This window comes from Petromyzon marinus, chromosome 22 (assembly GCF_048934315.1).
Source record: "Petromyzon marinus isolate PM22_M1 ecotype Great Lakes invasive population chromosome 22, UKy_Petmar_22M1.pri1.0, whole genome shotgun sequence".
In the NCBI taxonomy this organism is placed as follows: Eukaryota; Metazoa; Chordata; class Hyperoartia; order Petromyzontiformes; family Petromyzontidae; genus Petromyzon; species Petromyzon marinus.
Window position 1 is genome coordinate 17,083,640 of NC_133688.1, and position 6,679 is coordinate 17,090,318.

Here is a 6,679-nt window from a genome sequence, read left to right on the forward strand (position 1 = left end):
TAAATATTTTTCAAGATGTTTTGTAAAAATGTTGACAGTTTCCTTTATTAAATGCTGTTCTGGAATTTGAAACTGAATTTTTTTCTATTATACGATTACATAGTTTCTCCAAGTTCAGCTGTATATTTAGAAAATATATTATTGGGCATATTTTCATATTTCGTTACACAATTAAGGCAGATAAAGATGTGTTTTTTTATAAATTTAATGCAAAAAGAAAATGTACGAACCATTTCTGTGCAGTAGGCTTCCTTGGCCAATAACCAGGACGTATAAAGTGAAGGAATTTTATTTATATTCCATATGAAATGTTTGATGGTTATTACTCTCCTGAGTTTCAATGTTTTCGTCACAAAACCAGTTGGTTCCAGCAATTTGCACTGTGCATATTGCTGTGCATATCGCTGTGCATATCACTGTGCATATCACTGTGCATATCGCTGTGTATATCGCTGTGCAAATTACAAAATGGCCCAATACTCGGAAACTGTTTGAACTTCAGTCCATTAGCAAGAGTGTTTTAATTAAAATGTATAACTTGGGACACTGGGTGAATCTATATTAACGTGGAATGTGTGAATACTTGGCACAAGGAGGATAAGTTATGGTACACGATAGATGTGTTATGAACTCACAAAGGACATCGTGAATATTGAAAGAATACACTGATTTATACATACATATTTTACATAGTTGGTTATGTGGACTTTTTTCTTTTTTATAGGCTCTGCCTTGAAAGTCCTCGGTGTTTTCCTTTAATAAATATATATTACATTTGGTTTCTTGATAATTCAATCCAAATGCCCATGCTCCTTAAAGCGTCCTCTCTCCAATGGAAGATGAGTGCAAATGTATCGTTGGGAGCAGTGGTGCACCGTCTGTGATCCACCGATTCCTCGGCCAGGTTTGGTGAATCATCCAGAACTTTCAAACGCCAAACTTTACTGGGCTGCATCATGGCCAGGAGATGGCAGTACAGCGAGTTTCTTTCAATATTCAAGTTAATTCTTGAACTTGCTGCGTGGAGTTTTCAACAACATTTTCTTGGATGCGTGGTGGGGGTATTCTCCGTGTAGTTCTGCATGACAAACATACTGGAGATCTGTGAGAGCTTTATAGCTCATCGGATTCATCCAGTATCAAATATTCTTTGATTTTTGTTTCATGGAAATGAGCACGCATCCCAATTCAGGACCTTCCTGCAAGTATTGAGACTCGGCAAAGCTTTCCCGTATACATTAAGGATGCTATTAATCTATATATTTTTTTCTGCCTTGACATACGACACTCATTTTCTCTTTTCTAAGATATCACTTTGCCAAAAAACGAAAAGGTAATTCATGGTAAACAGGAGTTTCTTCATCGTGGAGGTAAAAAAACATCTTTTGGACCAACGGTCGGTTCACATTTGGTATTCTTTTGAGCGCTATTCCCCATGCGAGCAAGGCTCGAGGGTTGGGGTCTGGGACTGGCAAAAGCGCCTCGCAAAATATGCGCCCGTTGGCTTTCAAAGCACGCGGCCACGCCAGTAGACATTTCCACAGATGTGTGGCAGCTGCGGCATAAATCTGCCGCAGGAGCACATTTTCTTGCAGCGGTTAGCGGGCCTGTTGCACAAGACGTGCCGCGCGTCACTCTTTTTTTTTCTTCTTTAAACCACGGTCGCTGGAGCACTGACCCCCGAAGGCCCAAACATCGCCAAGCGGTCATCGACAATCGGGGCACTCTTCAAGGGCGTAATTGATAAGCGAGCGACTCCCAAACGGAAAGTTGAGGGCTCAAGTCCTGATTGGGGTTGACTCAGCCCTTCATCTCCTTTGGAGGGGCGAGTGGGGGGGTTAATAAAGGAGTCCACTATTGTGGGGAACTCAACAGTGGTTGTTCCATGTAGAGGCTCGCCTCTGCCATCGCAATGTGTAGATATTTCCAACACTGGCTCGGGGCTGTAAGCACGATATGAGCACCGATGCTTCAACGCTCGTGTGAAACAGGAAATTGCTTCCGACTTTTTGTTGTTATAAACAGATGATAATTTAAATGGGTTTCTGCAATTATGCAAAGGTGGTTGATGACTTTGGAAAACAGACAATGGGAGGCAATTCCAAAGACCAGAAGCGTGGTGGTGGGGGGGGGGAAGCAGAAGAGGGAGAAGTCTTGTGTTCCTTCAGTATGGATGGATCGAATCGGTCGCCGAAAGATTTGAGTCTTCAACGCGGGTGAAGGAATCCTTGCTGTTGGTCACAATTAGGCTGTTGTGTGTGCTACGGAGACTCGTTTAGTGTATTTGTTTGGACGCGGCTTAATGTTTTTTTCTTTCTCTAAAGCAGCAGTGAGCATTCCACGTAGCCCCCCCCCCCCCCCCCCCCCATTCACACATGCAGGAATGCAGGATACAACACAGATTGTGCAGGCATGTTGTGTTTAAAGCAGCCTATTTACATTCACAACCTTGTGCATGGCAGCCGGCCTATTTAAACAGTCATTTTCGGTCAGCTGGTGAACCCTATGAATTATGAAAAATAAGATTAGGTTCGAGCCTTTCTTTGCAACAAAACTAGTGTTAAGATGTTGAAACACTAAATAGCTAGATATCTTTATGAAAATACAATTATCAAAGCATGTTTATTTGCATGTTCACCATAAGAATACGTGCGGTGATGGTAAACTTTATTCCTTGCAAAAGTGTTATTGCCGGAAAGGATTAAACCTATTCTTATTTTTCATGCCTATAAATTACTGTTCACACTCAGAAAACTCATTATACTTCAATCAGACGTTATAAATATTAACTCCCGGAATGCATTTCAAATTGTTCAGTCGCGTATTCGTTGCATCCCAGGAATTCCCATCATCTGATATCACTCGCCACCAACCCTCAACCACCAAGACTATTTAAGTCCCTGGAAATACAGGAAATTCCCTCGCAGAAGGCCAGTCATCCAAAACGTTGAGGTCTTCCTTCCCTTGCAGTGACAATTGGAAAATCCCGTTACGCCCGAAATGACATTGGTAGCGTTGGTCCATCGCGTAGATATTTGTGAAACTCCAAAACCATCCAGTCTACGAGTTGGCCAGAAGATGGCGGTACAGCCAATGGGTTCGTGAACCCGTCTGGTGTGGAATGTGTTTTCCACACTCTCTTAAAAAAGGAATTGGCAAATCATCCCGATGCAGGGCCCTCCGACAAACAGTTTGATCACTCGGTGATATTTTCGTGAATAAATAAATCACGTGCTGCGCGTCGTCACGATCAACAACCGTCATCTATCCACTGCTAGATGAAGGCCACCCCAGCCAATTGGAAATCCCCTCACTGTCTTACGATGCCATAATCCCACTCGCTGCTGCACCTGAACGTGTCTCAACGCTCCATCGATGCGGTGGTGATCCGCACGGGTGAGTTCTCTCCCTCGGCTGCCGTTCCGTCAGCATTCGTGTCCGTTGGTTCATCGTCTGTCCTCACGCCGTGCGCCCACTTTTTTCCCATCGCTCGATGCGATGTCTCCAATTTGTATTTCTTCTCCGGCTCACAGCGAAGCTTCCTTCTGCCCGTGTAATTCCAAGCATGCATCTCTCTCTCTCTCTCCTTTCTTCTTGGCACACTTTTCAACTTTATTTCATTGACAGTGCCAGCGTCCCCCATGTTTCTGATTCACACGTCAAACATGACTCCTCAGGGACCTTGGTCTCTCGCTTTTTCATTTATCAAATCAATGTTTTGCCCGAAAGCACTCCCATCCCCTTTTTGCGTGGGGTTTCTGCTCATTGAAGAGGTTCCCAGCGCGTGGAGCGAAACGTCGGACATCGTGCCAAACAACATGCGGTGCAACCTGAAGTAACGCTTTTCGCGCAATGCGAAACGCGGCAACCGTTATAACGCGGAGACGCCCGACGTAATGTGGAACGCGCCCGTCAATGCTGTTTCTGAGCGGCCAACCGACGGACTACTTTCTTGAGCTATGCGGCTGAGCGGTAGAGTGATGCAGTACGCGGAATGATACAGTAACGTGGCGGTGTACCGTCAGTACTTTGTCCCGTCATCTCACTGTGTGGTGTGCATAGTAGTTCCACAAAGGACCTCGCCAAACGTTATCGTTACGTTATTTGTGTTCGTTTAACAAATTTTACACTTAATGCGGCACTTTCAGGAACTCATCAACCGCATTAAACGAAAACTTACTGCACACATATGATCCTGTGGCCTTCAGTTGTGCCCCTCCAATCACTTCGTTGTTAAGCAAACATTATGTGTGACTTGTTTTTCCCACGTTTATCCAACTTTGCAGCGTTTTTACAACTTTATGTAATAAGAATATTTGTTTCCATAGAAAATCTTTAATATAAAAATATCCCGAATCGCAGTCCATAAAAACTATGCTCACAATAAAAGTGAAATCGTAATCCAATAAAAGCTGCTGAAAATAATGACAACTATACTCTCAATATAGATGCAATTGAAAAAAAACGAACGATGACAAAAGGCAATAAAAATAACACTCGTAGGTAAAATTCAGTACATTTAAACAATTACATTTGAAATGCAGTTTTTAATGTCTGGAATCTGTTTTTTTATCAGTGCCTAATTACAGTATTTAAAAAAAAAACATCGCTCTAATCTCTGTTCTGGTATTGCAAGGTATTTTTCTTCACATGATACGTACAAATTATTTTTTGTATCTTAGAAGTAAACAGCCCTGGTAGTTACTTCCCGGGATTACGAACCCAGGATCTCAGTGGTGCTCGCAGCATTCTGTCCAGAGACACCACCTCGCCACCTCTTGAAGGAAGGGTGCGTCTTTATAAGAAATCCGTTTTCTGTTAATCACAAGGTGTGGCTTTAAATAATAATGAAAAAAGACGCGAATGCGGGTTTTTTTCTCTCTCTCTCAAGAATGATTTATGAGGGTGTAGCTGCCACTGTTTTACTTTCAACTGACAGACAAAAACATGCCCACCCCCTGCCCCATCCCCCCAGGGTTGTTAGCGAGCCAGACAAATTTTGCTGCGAACATCAAAAGCTGCAGGTCACTGGGTCATCCTCACAACAGCAGTGGCTTTGGGCTAAGCCTTCGAACAAAGACGGCGGTCACCGCATCGCTCGCCCTTTCAGATGCGCTTCTGCGGCCGTCTGGAACGCTCTTCCCTTCCGATATTGGGAAGCCGCTGGTGTTCTGCACCTTGAAAACCATTCAGATTGAAAAGTAATTTCTTGAGAACCGCTTTTTGTGTTTAGTTTTGTTGTTCGTCCCCCGCACCTCCGATTAGCGTGGTTGGTGATGTACGGTGCGAAAGAAGTTCAACATACATACAGTACGTTGTCCAGAATGAGAGTGTGCAAGGATGGCTGTTCTGTGGAGCTTGATCATTAAACTATCTGCTCGTCCGATACTGCGCTTTGTCGAGAGACGTTATTGTATTGACAACAGGGTCCCGGCGTGGCAGCACACGGATGTGCTCCAGCACTTTGAAGGCAAGGGTTTGTGAAACTTTCAAGTTCCCTCTGGGCTGCACAGTGGCCATGAGATTTACCATTTTTTATTTTACCAGGTCAGGGCCCGCTAAGCTATGTAGTTATATATTTTGAAAGAAACGACCTGGCTATCACAAATGATAGCTCAACGAAGTGTTAACCTATGGACATCCTCGCAGCCAAATTTGCTTAAAACGCGTGTTGCTAAATCTGGAGGGGAAAACCCGGGGGACGTGGAGAAAATCCACGTGACCACGGGGAGATAAACACGCAAACTCCAAATATACAGTAGGCTTCTGGGTCTGGGTGGTACCCACGACCTCCTGTTTTCCAGGCGAGGTGGTTAGCATCTCGCCGCCGTAGTCAGCCAAGTGCATCGAAGTCATCAGTGCGGAGCCTTGAGAGTGTTATCTCGTCACTTGGGTATTCTGGTCTCGTCTCAATCGTCAAAGCCCAATTGATGAAATTCACCGAAACATCTGAATGCAGCCGCCGAAAGGCCTCGAGTTTTAGTGAGGCTTTCCCGGACACACAGAGACTTCACCGCTGAAGCGAACCTCCAATCTTCTCGCCGAAGGACGCTGCCCGACTCGCTTGGCAGATTTTGCCGACGATTCACTCCACGGTGCACAGCGCACATTATCTCCCCATATAGCAACTTCCTCGGCGTTATCCTTGAAACAGCTGCGCAATGTGGTTTTTCGTTAATCTCGAAGGGCAATGTGCCACGAGACTCAAACCATTTTTTGGAGATACAGAAGAGCGTCGACTTATTTTATTTTCCACATTGGTCCACTATAATGGCTGACTTAGAGCGAGTACTCGTTTACAAAGTAAATATATAATTAATACGCCCATGGTCTCCAAGTGCCAGTGACCATGGTGAAGTATGGTCAAACAACCACCATGTCCCAACATCGTGTAGGGAGAGGCATTCATCCGGAAGAGGATTAACAAAGGGGCTGTAGAAGTTATTATTTAAACACATCATTATAAATATTGATTTAGCATAATTATTCAACACTGTGTACATTTAAAAAAACATATTTAGAGTTGGGAAAGACCTGATAAATGTGTAATGTACGATTGGTCGTGCTGATTAATTGTAAAAAATAGTATTCTCCAAGCTTGATATTGAACACTGATGTTATTGTTATTTCATTATAAAAAAAACATTGCTGCATTTTAAACTCAGACCGAGTACTTTTT